This window comes from Misgurnus anguillicaudatus, chromosome 20, assembly GCF_027580225.2.
Source record: "Misgurnus anguillicaudatus chromosome 20, ASM2758022v2, whole genome shotgun sequence".
Taxonomy (NCBI): Eukaryota; Metazoa; Chordata; class Actinopteri; order Cypriniformes; family Cobitidae; genus Misgurnus; species Misgurnus anguillicaudatus.
The window spans coordinates 33,006,195-33,020,898 of NC_073356.2; the positions used below are offsets into that span (position 1 = coordinate 33,006,195).

The 14,704-nt window shown below is 36.5% G+C and overlaps 3 long non-coding RNA genes across 10 annotated transcripts; 2 read left to right on the top strand and 1 right to left on the bottom strand.

Annotated features, from left to right (window-relative positions):
* LOC141351536 (uncharacterized) lies at positions 1–5,542 on the top strand. 4 transcript variants are annotated; one of them, XR_012359809.1, is made up of 9 exons: positions 1–82; positions 620–741; positions 998–1,022; positions 1,107–1,204; positions 1,294–1,368; positions 3,434–3,506; positions 4,478–4,577; positions 5,251–5,313; positions 5,432–5,542. It is a non-coding gene; the product is annotated as an uncharacterized lncRNA (long non-coding RNA). The 4 variants fall into 4 exon arrangements; XR_012359808.1 differs by having other exon boundaries at positions 1,107–1,189; XR_012359811.1 differs by having other exon boundaries at positions 620–738.
* Positions 652–7,824, bottom strand: LOC129425717 (uncharacterized). 3 transcript variants are annotated; one of them, XR_012359814.1, is made up of 7 exons: positions 7,692–7,824; positions 5,699–5,797; positions 5,419–5,544; positions 5,234–5,302; positions 3,422–4,541; positions 1,116–1,169; positions 652–793 (listed from the first exon to the last, which is right to left on the bottom strand). It is a non-coding gene; the product is annotated as an uncharacterized lncRNA (long non-coding RNA). The 3 variants fall into 3 exon arrangements; XR_012359813.1 differs by lacking the exon at positions 7,692–7,824 and adding an exon at positions 6,870–6,980; XR_012359812.1 differs by lacking the exons at positions 5,234–5,302; positions 7,692–7,824.
* Positions 6,288–12,164, top strand: LOC141351535 (uncharacterized). Of its 3 annotated transcripts, XR_012359807.1 has the most exons (7): positions 6,288–6,427; positions 7,467–7,634; positions 7,744–7,781; positions 7,926–8,096; positions 9,070–9,129; positions 11,077–11,262; positions 11,977–12,164. It is a non-coding gene; the product is annotated as an uncharacterized lncRNA (long non-coding RNA). The 3 variants fall into 3 exon arrangements; XR_012359805.1 differs by having other exon boundaries at positions 7,467–7,781; positions 11,977–12,163; XR_012359806.1 differs by lacking the exon at positions 9,070–9,129 and having other exon boundaries at positions 7,467–7,781; positions 11,977–12,162.
* The last annotated feature ends 2,540 nt before the right edge of the window (positions 12,165–14,704 follow it).

Consider the following 14,704-nt stretch of genomic DNA (forward strand, 5'->3'; position numbering starts at 1 on the left):
GTCAAGGTCGTGATTCAACATAACAACATCCGCTTGACCTCGCAATGCCAAGAAGAAGAAAGGCGTGGAACACATGCTTAAGGTATGTAGTAATAATGCATTTAAATAATAAACTGTTTGGTGTAGGATCATTTAAATAATACCTTGAAATTGGGTTGATAACAGTTATTCATGCTTTAATATTGATATTTCGCCCACCTGTCTGACGTTAATTTATCTTGTGTAAGATTCTAGAAAGATATAGTGTCTTACTTTTTTTTAAAACGATCAGTATTATGGTTGATATTTGTATTGCACTTGTTAAAAAAAATGTTGCCCCCATTTTTCATTTCATGAGCTGAACTTAAATATTTTCTATGTCCCCAAAAGGCCTATTTCTCTCAAATATTATTCACAAATCTGTCTAAATCTGCGTTAGTGTTGCGTTTATAATTGTGGTTAGTGTATGTGTAAGGCACTGCCTGTGAAAACCCAGATAAAGTATTTTTTGTGATGTATTGTTTTCTACATAAAATCATCCTAAACAATGAAAAGAACATTTTGTAAAAATATCTTATCTTTAATATTGGCTGCGTAAGATTCTTTGTATAAACCCTCAGTCTGTTAATTTTGGCTCCAGCCTGTCAAGATCTTCAGATGATGTTTGAGAAAAAAGTCATCATCCTCTTCGTCACTCTTCATCCGTATTTGGGGTAACAAACACCTGCTTCCCACAAGAGACTGGACCGCTGAAGTCAGGTGGTCAGTCTTTATTTGCATTCATCCTAGAACCGTCAAGACTGCCTTTTTGCAGCTGCAATAGCAAAGATAAATGAATTAGGAGTGTAGCTTTTAAAATGCTTTTACTATTAAATGCATTATTTTGATTTATTTAAACTTAAGAATCAAATAGGTGTGTAGTTTAGGTAAAATTCTTATAACTGCATTTGTCTGTTTTACAACAGATGTAACTAAGTATAAATTTACTGTTTTTTTTTTATGTTGGATGGATCATCAGACCTGCACCTTCCTTGAACATGTTGGTAAGGTAACACTTCATCTGAGTAAATGATGATGCTTTTTTATAAGAACTTTTTATAAATAAATATTATTATTGGTTTTTTTAGGTAACTTACTCTGTATTTGTTCACGGTGGTCACCCCAGGGTCTCAGGACTCAAAACGAGTGCTCTATGGATTGAACAGAAAATGTAGTATTAACAAGTGTTAAGTTATGTCTTTAAATGCCACTTATAATGTGTTTCTGTTTTCTTTCTCATTATGCTAACACACGCTCTTTTATCCCTCATGTTAGGTGGATCAACACTCCAACCATCTGCATTAGGGACTGAATAAAGGATTCCCTCTGTAGCTGGGAATGTTAGATCAGGTAATTTGCATTTGATATATTTTTAAAGACACACACTAATGCTGCTTGTACACCGCCAGCGACTAGCAACACAATCTCATTCATTCCAATGGAAGCTTTGCCCCATTCAGCAACATGAGCAACTGTGATCATCGACAACAGGAAGTGGGCATGTCCAGCTATGCCACAACGTTGAGGAAAGTTCAACTTGATGAAGGACTTTTGGGAGCAACTACCAATGAGAGTGAAGCAGTGAAGTTCGTGTCATCACTCTTTTGTCATTTACTGAGAGGATTGGTACTCATTTGTTTGTAGTTTTTACTAGGACAACCAGAATTGGGAACGCCTTCTGATGAACTCATTAAAAGAAATGGCTGACACACAGTGACTAGGTTGTTGGCGGTGTAAATGCAGCATTAGGCCTTAAACTGTCTGTGGCAAATATTTTTAGCACCCAAAATAAATAGGGGTGCTGCTTTTAAAGGAAAACACCACAGTTTTTCAATATTTTACTATGTTCTTACCTCAACTTAGATAAATTAATACATCCCCATCTTTTATCAATGCATGCACTCAACATTTGTACAGCGCGTCGTGAATGTGCTAGCATTTAGCCTAGCCCCATTCATTCCTCAGAGCGCAGTAACACCATCACTCCTGACTACTCCCCCTCTTTTGAGTTTGAGCGAGAGGTGGAGTAATCAGGAGTGATGATGTTACTGTGCGCCGAGGTCGAAGTGCTGCAAACTTAGTGCTCTTTTGCCATACAATATAGTTCTCATTTTTAACCGCTTAAAAAATTGCCACGTTTTATTTTGTGCCACCATACTTACTCGTGTAACTACTTATGTAAGAGTCTTTAAATAGGGAAAACATGAAAGGGTTGGGTGGCTTCTAAATTCATCCCTGTTCGGATCCTAAGGAATGAATGGGGCTAGGCTAAATGCTAACACATTCACAACACGCTTTACAAAGATTAAGTGCACGCATTGAAAAAAGATGGGTATGTATTAATTCGTCTAAGGTAAAACATAGTAACATTTTGGAAAGCGGTGGTGTTTTCCATTTAAAGGGATAGTTCACTCAAAAATGAAAATAATGTAATTAATGACTCACCCTCATGTTGTTCCAAACTTGTAAGACCTCCGTTCATCTTCGGAACACAGTGTAAGATGTTTTAGATTTAGTCCGAGAGCTTTCTGACCCTCCAAAAAATGTATGTGCTGTATACTGTCTAATTTCCAGAAAGTTTATTAAAACATCATCAAAGTAGTTCATGTGACATCAGTGGGTCAGTTAGAATTTGTTGAAGCATCATTAATACATTTTGGTCCAAAAATAACTATTTATTCAGCATTGTCTTCTCTTCCGGGTCTGTTGCGAATGCGCGTGCACAATGGCGCTGCTGAAGTGTTATCCTCAGAAATGTTTGCGAAGATTTTGTTTGCGAAGATTGTTTGCGAAGATTTTGTTTACAGCGTCTCCCACAGACTGTAAGCGAAAAAAAAGCTTGGGTGCACCAGATAACACGCCAGCAGCGTCGTACGGCAGCAGTGTCATGCACGCGGTTCACAACAGACCTGAAAGAGAAGACAATGCCGAATTAAGTCATTATTTTTGGACCTAAATGTATTTTTGATGCTTCAACAAATTCTAACTGACCCACTGATGTCACATGAACTACTTTGATGATGTTTTTATTACCTAACTGGACATGAGCAGTGTATCGTACGTGCATTTTTGATGGGGGGTCGGCAGGCTCTCGGACTACTTCTAAAATATCTTAAACAGTGTTTCAGAAGATGAACGGAGGACTTTAGGGTATTATTTAAATCAACTAAAAGAAAAACAATCCTTAAATGGTTACTAAAATGAGCTCAGATTTTTGAAAACTTACTGTCTTGATGGTCATCCAAAGTTCTCGGTACAAAAATCTGTTTTGTATGGATCAGAGTTAGACATTGTCATGTAATATATAACAATGTAATAGCAAGTGTTATGTTGTTTTTGAAAATGCTGTGAAAATGAAAAAAAGCTATTTGTTTATCCACTATGCTATCAAATGCTCTTTTACCTTGCATGTTAGGCGGATCAACATTCCATCCATCTGCATTAGGATCTACCTTAGAGACACTCACTGGAGTTGTAAAGGGAAGCAGGTAAGTTGCACAACCCATCAAGCCTTTGTGGGGAACAAGGTTTCTTGTAGAATTCTTAGACTAGCAATTTTTGTGTGAGAACTTTAACATGATAGAAATTGTTAAACTACAAATATGGTAATATGGAGTCTATATTGTCTGAGAGAAATTCTTACTCAAGAATCTGCATATGGACTCTATGCACGCTTAACTTCCGCGTTTGACTCAAGGCTGCTATTCAGTTTCCGGTACGGGATATTTAAAACGGATTGACGGCAGAATCGCTCAAATGTACTCGGTTGTTTGCTGAATTTACCCAAATTTACAACCTGTAATTTGTGAAGAATTGTCCAGATGTGCAAACTCGAGAAAGGTTACAAGTTTTATGTGTCGTCTCTGTATAATCATTAAGATATGTTCAGCTAGCCTGTACTAGCAGAGCTTACATTGTGCTATTTTTACGATTCGAACAGCAGGCTAATCACGCTGGTAATATATTACGTCTTTGTAATGTTAAAGTATGTTAAAGTAATCTTAAAGTGTCAGGTTAAATAAGAGATTCATGTACACATCGATTGTCAAAACATTTTTACTTGGTATTGGTAATGCAGATACAGGGTAGCAGTGTAGAAGTTGGCATGCTTTCCAGTGAGTCGCTGTAAACGCTATGACACAGCAGTGGTGGCTAGAAGTTCGGTCCTAAAAAATATACTTTCATACGTTTAAATGTCATTATGGTATTAAGTGTGGAGTATAAGTTATTTCTATGTAAAGTAAACAAGCATCAACAAAATTTGCTGTGTTATTTTGGCTGTTTGTGCAACCAAACAGCCAAAATAACATAGCGCTCTATGACTGGCGGAAGTAGTCCAGCATCCTGAGATATCACCGGAAACACGTCAAGCGCTGCCGTGCATAGAGTCCATTGCTATAGATATGCAGAGTACTTATCTTGAAACAGTCGTAAAATATTAATGTTTTTTGTTTTGTAGGTCACTTACTTTTCATTCGTCCTTGGTGGTCACCCCAGGGTCTCTAGAGTGAAAATTACTCAATCTATGGATTAAACAGAAAATGTAGTTTTATGAAGTGGTATGTTGTCTTTAAATGCCATTAAAAATGTTTTTCTGTTTTCTGTCTCATATAAAAAATACTCTTTAACCTGCCCACTGTAGCTGGGATTGGTTAGCTGCATTTTTTACATTTACAAATAAACACACTAAATCCTAGGCTTGGACCTGCCTTAGGTTTTAGCATCCAAATTAACTAGGGGTGCTGATTTTTAAAGGAACACGCCCACATTTTGGGAATTTAGCTTATTCACAGTATCCCCCAGAGTTAGATAAGTCCATACATACCATTCTCATATCCGTGCATGCTGTAACTCTGTCTGACGCAGCCCCCGCTAGCTTAGCTTAGAACAAAAGACTGGTAGTGAATTTGACTATACAAATCACAACACATAATAGGAAAATGTTTGCGTTATTTTGTCATGTTTGGAAGCCGTATGTTAGATGGAGCCATTCACTTCCAGTCTTTGTGCTAAGCTAAGCTAGCGGGGGCTGCATCAGACAGTTACATTACGCACAGGGATGAGAAAGGTATGTATGGACTTATCTAACTCTGGGGGATATGATGAATAAGCTAAATTCCCAAAATGTGGGCGTGTTCTTTAAGGATTTAGGGGTATTTTTGAAGTTAAATGAAGCCGTTTTACCTTTTAAACTGTCTCTTTTATAAGGACTTACTGAATTTATTTTTTCAGCAATTTGGGACATTCTTCCAGTTGTCGGCAACTTTGTGAAAAAGGCTGGAAACTAAAATGCAGGTACTGTTTCATTCTTTTGTTTTTTACAGCTATGAAAAATAATGTGTTATTAATTGTACTGTCTATTAATTAATGATTTTATACAGTGTAACTGATTCTGCTTACCTGACTCATGCAGAATTCTGGCCTGGTGTTTGGTCCGTGCTGTCTTTGGCTCTTGCATCTCTATCATCCTGACCCTCTTTAGCAGCCTGTCCATGTGTTTATTTGGAGGCCACCATGAGCACCCATCTGTTGTTACTCAGTTGTCCATGCTCCTACAAATTCTACATTTTTTGTAAAGCTGCAACAAGTTGAAACCCTATAATTATTAACATTTGATTTTGAATTATGTAATTCAAATACATGAATAAGTAACAAAAGCAGAAATATATTAAGACATTACCTTTTTGTTGATTGTTTACTGATCTATAAATCCTTTTGCATTCTCATAATTGATCATCATAACTTGGTATACAGTGGATGTGTGGCTGTAGATAACTTTCTGAAGTCAATTTAAAAAGGCAAAAGTTAATAAATGCTAAATTGGTCAAATATACATTGTTGTATTTTCACCATTTTGATCTTATTTAGGCATTTCATAACTTGAGGGAAATTTACGTATACTGATGTTTCAAATCAAATATTAATTTATTAATGACAGCTAATCATTTTATAAAGATTTTTTATAACAATATTTATTTATATAATATCAATTTAATACATTTATTTCGTTACACCTACATCACTGAGCGCAAGGGAGTGCAGCCAACAAATACATTCAGGTGTGTTTGACTTAACACCGAGATGCGCAGACAGCACGTGGTATGACATCAAGTACCGCGAGAGTTTGGGAAAGCCCCGGAAAAGGTTTGAACTCGCGGTACTTGATGTCACGATCGGTTTGCGCGTAGATCAGCATGAAGTCAAACACATCTGAGAGATGTGTGGGCTGCCTGGCCTGCACTCAACGTTGCGATCATTCAATAGAGTGTAACCTCAATCGGTTTTTGCAGCTTCTGGGTCTCGTGTAGAACGATTTTTTGTTCTTTTCCAACTCGATTTTTAACTCCCTAAACTAGTAGGATGTTCCAACGGGTGAAGCAACAGTGCTGACGGCAGTTTCAGTGTCAAGGTAAGTTAATATGTTATGCATGCATGTAAGTTAGTCGATCTACAGAATTATCGTCTTATATTAATGTTCTATACGCGATTAAAAGCTTATCAACGTTTATCAATGCAATGCTATTCAGGTCGCTGCAAAGTCCCGAAGCCACGTTGTAACGTTAACTTTACATGTTACGCACTGGTGTGGATAAACCAGCCAGTTTAATAGAGTTATTAAATGCCTCAAACCTTTCCCGCCCTATAACGTTACGTTAAAATGGCCCTTATACGGATTACGTTAATTTCAGTCAGACCTTTTCCTAAAAACCACTCAAAACCGTTAACGTTGTTCTATTGCAGTGGTTCGATAATTGTATTTATTAATTGTTTCAGTTATATTAGTTATATCTGTTCTTTAATTCGTATTTCTAACAATTAAAACCAGGAATGACAAGCTATAAGTTACTTACCAAGATTTTGACGATCAAACTGACAGAAAAACTAACTTAAAGCCGACTATTAAACCAAAAACATACTATTACAACGTGAAGAGGAACGTAATGTGTAAAATTTTTATTTTACAGGTTATTATTAATGTTTTTTGCGACAAAAAAAGTTGAGGGAACTCGAGCAAATAACGGTCTTCTGGTAAATATTGTGGTCACGTGATGGCCTCGCGACATATAAGTCGTTTCCGGTCGTTTCTCAAACGCACAGCTGCGTTCTTTTAAAAATATTTTTAATATATTTTTTTAAATAATAAGAAATACAAGTTCAGTCAGGGGGTACATTATACATATATAAAATAAAAATAAATAAGGCTGCGTCCATTTTTTTTTTTATAAGGCTGCGTCCTAGAATGCTGCATGTCTCGGCTGCCACGTCATCAAGCATCGTCGAAGGACATCTCAATCTGCTTGTTTTCTCTTTTGTTGTTTGAATTAAATTAAAAAAGGTTTAACTGTCCATGTTGTAAAGACCGTTGATACATGACTTTTATTCACTGTACTACAGTATTGGATTTTTTTTGGTGATGCATTGCTAATTTTCAACTTCTCTCTTTAAAGTTTTCATGCCATGACCACTGGGACGGAAACCATTATGACATTGCCTTGGACATCAAACTAAACCATCTCATTCTGGCTTTTGAGGTGGATTCTAACCTCAGAAATCTCAGAAGATGGATGCAGCCTCCATAGGATGCAACCTTGCATTTGAGAAACACCCATAGAACGGTCAACTTACCCCATACTCTAACCTGAATGCAGGGATCATAAAACTTTATCTTTTACCTTAATTGTTAGATGGGTGTTGATACCAAACTTTTTTTTCTCGTCTACCCAGGAGAAAGTCATGGGTTCTGCTGCTAAGGTTGTCATAAAGTATGCTTTTTTCCATTTGTTGCATTTGGCAATAATATCAAAAGACATAAATTCTGAAAGAAATAAGATAATTTTAAAAGCATTAACATGAATATAAAAGCATTAAGTCATTAATGACCATCTTTTATTATTGTTTATTTACAGCGTCTTTTATTCTGCTTACCTGACTCATGCAGAATTCTGGCTTGATGTTTGGTCCACCTGTTAGCTGGCTCTGGTGCTTGGTAGTCTTCTCAAACCTCTGAATCAAGACCACCATGAGAGGCCTTCTGAAGACCATCATTACGCTTCAGATCCAGTTGTCTTTACTAAGAGGTAAATCTTTTTTAACTGCAGCATTGAGCGTTATGTGCGTCGTTAATGGCACTGAACGCCTTGCATTTTTGCCCCCTACTGCAACATGCGTTTTTGAAGGAGCGCTAAGAGCAGAAAAGCACCCAACGTCATTTGTGTCTTTCCATTGTCCAATTGAATATGGGGAGACGCAGGCCTTCCGTTGTAGGACCGATGTTTACAGTTATTTGAAACAAACATACTTCAGTTACTTACTGTCTCCTGTGTGTTTATGCACCTCTCACCTTCGAAAGTCAAAGTCAGTGCAAGAGTCCTCTTTTTAAAGTTTCTGCTTATATGACAGTTAAGAGCAAAAGAGCGCTCACTCACTTTTACACAGATAAACACTCACTTTGTCTATCCAGACCTCAATGTTAGAGTTCAGACAGATTCAGATAGTTGGTTTTGTTCATTTTCTAAGTGTTTTGTTGATATTTTAGTTAGGGATGCACCGATATGGAAATTTTGGCCGATACCGATAACTCTTTATAGTTGGGGGCAGATAACCGATATATATAGGCCGATAAATATTCCTATTAATTTCACAATGAAAAACTCCCAGACTGCGGACATCTTGTCTTTGCGCTAGACTAGCATACTCTTCTTAAGCCCGCAACATGTGTCATCTTCGTGCTATGTCACAGAAAGCACCAATCAAAACTCCACATGGCCAGCAATGAGCAAGTGAAGTGGTTCAACAAACCAAAATAATCCATAATTTATCGGCTTTCATTTATCTGCCTAATTTTGCTATCAGACCGATAACCGATAATATTAAAAATAAGCAGTTATCGGCCGATAACGATATGTCGGCCGATATATCGTGCATCCCTAATTTTAGTCCTAATTGATTATGACAGATTTGTTACAGCCTTATCTGTCAAAATGAAAAAGTTTAATTCAACCTCTGTTGTAAAGCAGATTTTGAACCAGTCTTCTTTAATTGTGTCACTAGCCTACCACAATCCCTGTGCACCAGCTATGGAAAGTGCAGACCAAACTTCTACCTCCACCTGTAAGTCTCTTCCCATATTTAGTAAAGTAATGAATGCGGTCTTACAAATTAGGGTACATTATTTTAATTACCAAATGATTTCTCGGATGAATTGGATAAAAAGACAATATTTTATTTTTCATTTATGAAAACTAGTTGTTGCTGCATGAACTCAAGCACATTTATTTCAAACACATCATTGCTATTAACCAATGCAGCTATTTTGGATAAAAGATAATGCGCCTCAGGTCACACAAATCAAACACGAAGAGTTGTCATACACAGTGTGTACAGTCAGTCATTCAAATTGGATATACACAAAAACCAGATTTAAACTGACAGTGTAAACATAGTCTATGAGATAAAACAAAAATGTTTAAATGTAAGCCTTGCTAAATACCTTATTACCCATAGTTTATCCTCTTTATACTATGGTCACTTGCTTTTGTTTATTTTGCAGTACAAAATAGGACAGGACAGATAAGAAAAAACATTATTTTTATTAAAGGGGTCATATGATGAAAATGTTAGCATTGCCACTTTGTAGGTGTGAGCAAAAACAGGTCATTGAAATTTGGCTTTCATTATGATGTCATAAGGATATCTTATTAGAATAATACCGCCTCCTTAATCTGAACTCTGAAAGAGAGAGAAAAGAAGGACTTGACAGCACAATTGAGTTTGAATTACAACAAACCACCATCATTGTGATCAGTGTTTGCACTTTATCCGCTCATTTGCAGTTTAAAAAACACACCCAAAACGACACATTTTTGGACTTGACAGCACAATAGAGTTTCAATTACAATAAACCACCATCATTGTGATCAGTGTTTGCACTTCATCCGCTCATTTGCATTTTAAAAAACACACCCAAAACGACACATTTTTGCTCGGACCTACAGGGTGGCAGTGCTGGCATTTTCATCATATGACCCCTTTAATTATTTTATCTAGGGGTCAATAGATCTAGTTCAATCAACACCCTCACCATGCTCTCCCAGCTTTAGGTGCTTAGACCTGTTTTTCTAATCAAACAATACAAGGGCAGATGTTTCGGCGTTATTGCCTTCATGGCATGAAAGATTAAAATCTGCATTTAAACCCAAAGGGGATATGATCTTTAAATAAAATTGCATTGTCATTTTCTTGATTACAACCATAATACTGAACAACTGTAAAGGTCCCGTTTTTCCTGTGTTTTTTGAAGATTTGATTGTGTTTACAGTGCGCAATATAACGTGTACATGTTTCACATGCGGTGTTTTTCACACAATCTACTTATCTATATAGTGCTTTCACTGTCCTAAAAACGGGCTGATGTATTCTTTGTCCTATGAAGTCCCTCCTTCAGAAATACGTAACAAGTTCTGATTGTGTAGCTTGTTTAGTGTGTTGTGATTCAATAGCAGCTTATCTTAGCCAGGACGGAGTTTAGTCAAACACACTTGCTTTGACGTTATTCAACCGGGAAGTAGAGGCCTGTAGTACAAACCGGCCGTTCGCTGTATTGGAAGGGGGATTCTGTTAAAGAAAATACATCGCCTGGCTGGCAGTGAACTTTGAGCTTTATCATTTAGAGGTATTATTTATGCTATTACAGCAACATTACACACTAACTAAAGTTTGAAAAATGGGATCAGGAAAAACGTGACCTTTAATGTTTAAGTATTGAGAAAGAAATGAATTCTTACTGTGGTGGAGATATTGAAAACTCTTAAAAAGAGGGGCATTTTGGGTGTTTTATTTAAAGACCATGTCCCCTTTTAGCCTGACTACATCAGACTTTGTACTTCCGCTCAAGCAAAGTAGCAGAGAATGGTATTACCAGGCTAGTCCCCTTTGGGTTTAAATGAAGATTTTGATCTTTCATGTTTTTAATATTTTGGTTTTTCTTTGGGTGCAATTTATATAAATGAAATACTTTGTCTGATGTGATGATGTTCTCATTGTGTTCTTTTGTTACAGATAGAACTGAACTGGAGTCTATGAACTAATGCTGTGTTCGAGACAACTTGGATGTTGGATATTATTGACCTCAAACCCGTAAGAAGTCAGGAACAGGAAACAAAGTGGAGTATCCGACCTCTCAACTTGGAACAGATCGATCAACACCGACCTCAACGAGATGCGTCATTTGACATTGCAGACAAGGTGGTGGCTAGCCTTTCACAGCCTTACATGAACCGCAAACAAACTTTAAACAGCACGTAATATAGATGAACATGAATGTTATCCAGTAACCGTTTTCTGCCATAATTGGCACAAGAGCACAAACTTCTCCTGGCGTCTCATTATGTGGTAAACACGCAAATGTAATACGTGATTGACTGGAATGCATTGAGGTCGGAGGTAGGATATTTAATGACATAACATCAGAAATCAGAGTTGTCTGTAACACTGCACAATATTTCACCTAATTGTTACCACCTGATTATCATGTTTTTAACACAACCATTGATTGGTCACACGGATGAAGGCAGCAAACAGAGACATTTGTCCTTTGTATCTCTCTCAAAAAAATTTATCTATATTTAATGTTAAAAAACACTTACAGTAGACTGTGTTAGATAACTGTGCTCTTGGAAGTCAGCTTAAGTGAACAAATGGTAATGTTAATGAAAAGTTCATTTTTGTCACTGTTGCAAACTAACCACCACACAGAATATGAAGAATAGCCAGAACTGTGGTAATAAGCTAGCCCTAAAATGTTGTGAGAATCTGTATGTATTGGACACAGGTGTGTAGTATCTGTTATAGATTGACGGTTGACAGGTTTGTTTGCATGTAATTGCATTATTATTATTAATTTGGTGTTGATAGTCCAATGTTGATTTGGGAGAAATATTTAATTTCTTTTCTTTTTAGATCCTTTCTCTTTTTAATGCAGCACTTAAGGATGAACCACCCTGATCTACTAAGATGCACAGATTCAACTCTGGCCCAGCATCATCCCCATACCTCATCTGCCATCAGTTTAATTTAATGTCTGTCAATTGCAAATGCTATTTATTTCAGTTATATTACAACTTAATATTAGAGGAATGGTCTGAACTTTTGCCATGTTGAACTATGTTGTTACCTCAACCTAGACAAACCAATACAAATCCATCTCTCTTCAATGCGCGCACCGCACAGCGCGTTGTGAATGTGTTAGCATTTAGCCTGGCCTTATTCATTCCTATGGTACCAAAAAAAGTTTTATTTTGTGGCACCATACTTACTGGTATAACTCCTCATGTAACCGTCTTAAAATAGGGAAAACACGAAAGTGGGGCTAGGCTAAATGCTAACACATTCACGACGCGCTGTACAGTGCACGCATTGAAAAACAATAGATATGTATTAATTCGTCTAAGTTGAGGTAATAACATAGTTTAATATGGCAAAAGGGTAGACTATTCCTTTAACTTTAATTGAGACTAGTATTGTGTAAAGCTGGGGTTTCCAAACTTCTCATTTTTAAAACCTATTAGACAAGTGTAATCTATTCTAGACCCACTAAAATATTTTTAAATATACATTTTTTTAATGGGGTAAAACACATTTGTTCTCTTTCAGTGGAGTCATTTTATTTTCATAATATTTCATAATGTAAAGTAAATATAAGTTTATTTGCAATACCAAATATTTTATGGTATATTCTTTCAAAACCATTGTCATTGTTAATTATTAATTTGGCCAAAGTGTTGTTGCATCATTACGGTGTGCAACACACCTTAACCTACTGTGTGACGGACAAGTGGGTCCTCCTGACACACAATTTAAAATCCCCTGGTGTACCGAATGTTGTATTGTGATTAAAGTTGCATCTAAGTCTTGTGTAACAGTCTCCATTATTTGTGATTATATTCATAGTGTCACATGGTACTTTCAGCACTTACTACATCACAGTGTTTTTAATGCTTTCATTTTTAGGGTTATTATAAATTCATTCATTTTTAAAGAATTCCTTCTTTATGTAGAACATGCAAAGTCTAAAATGTAAAGTGTCATGATCAGCTCTGGGTCTTGTGCAGTGATTAAATGAGCAGGTAGTAAATGTCATAGCTTTGCAGTATATTGGTTAAGTTCTGGATGTAATGAACATTCAGCACATAGGTTTCATAAATTGAATTTGGTAAACAAACTTGTCGAAACAATTCATGCTGTGATGCTGGATAATACCTGGTCAAATGAATACATGTATAATGTGTTTTAACATTGTATAAGGTTTCTTCATGAACGGTGCAGAGACTGCTGTCCATTATTGGTTACAGTGTATTTGTTAAAATGTTGCCAGTAAGATTATTTCCGTGTACAAGGTACTTTGAGTACCTTTATGTGTTTTATTCTGCACTTAAAACATAAACGCAATTTAAATGCAGGCGTCTCGTCCTTAGAACTGCAAAATATGCAAGTGAAACTGGACTAAACGCAAATAAGTGTATGATTTCATGTTTCTATATTACACGTGATACAAGGTAGGGTATATAATAATTATATTTTATGAATGCAAATTAAATGCAAAACTCTTAAAAAAAATGGCAAATTATATGCAGCTGAGGGGTTTTTTTTCAATCTTTTTGTTTGTGTTCAATACAATTAAACAAGAAATTGGTGTAAACAATGAAATGAGTTGAGCAGTTCGGTCAGCTGACTCGTCTGCGTTTGCTCGGATTCAAGATCTCCAGAAGATGTATGCAGCTCGTAAAAATTTCGAATGTTTCAAGACATCGCCAAGACGTCTTGCAGAGATATTGCAGACGTCTTTCTTTTCAATGTTCGCGGCCGATCTACAGAAGATGAAGCGATATTTAGCAGACGTCTCCGCGACGTACGTGTGCTATCTGGGTTCTATTGTTGTTTTTCATTTGCATTGCTTCCGTATTGTTGTCAGTAAGTGTACATCCGTGCAATCGTAGTATGATTTTGTACAGGTTGGTGGAGTATGTACACATATGTGGTTATAGATTCGTTATTTGAGAATGGCCTTCTTGTACGAATAATTTTTGCCAGTTGTTGTGAAAAATGCATTAATGACAGAATTAAACAAGTCATTAAACAAAACGTAAATAGGACACATGCCGTTTCAGATGTAAATATGATGCCAATATTTCATTAATCCGATTGAATAGTATTTGATATGAAAGTTAGTCAACACTTTTATTTTGGATGTTTTTGCACTATGGCAGGGGCGTTAAGAATGTTAGAAATGTAAGTGCCATGGAAAAGACTGAAAGCTCTATAATATAATTCGTTTGATGTATGTGTATGCACAAATTTCTGTGAGCTTTGCACACTGTGCCCCCTTAAAAAAAATTGGTGCATGACGCCCCTGCTTTGGCTACATTTCTGTGTGAATCATTTTTTTCTGCTTCACGTATGTAGATACCTTTCACTGTTAGTTTATTTTGATGTAGCTTCGCGCTTTTGTTAATGTACCACAAACTCAATATCGGCTAAAACTTCAGTGAGTGAACTTGAGTTACGCGCGCATAATACATGGAATGATCCACTCTAAACTATAAAGGGGGCGCATTCATGCAGATGTAATAATAACGTTAGCACATTTTTATGGGAATGTACTGAGAACACAAAAAGATGATTAAATAGA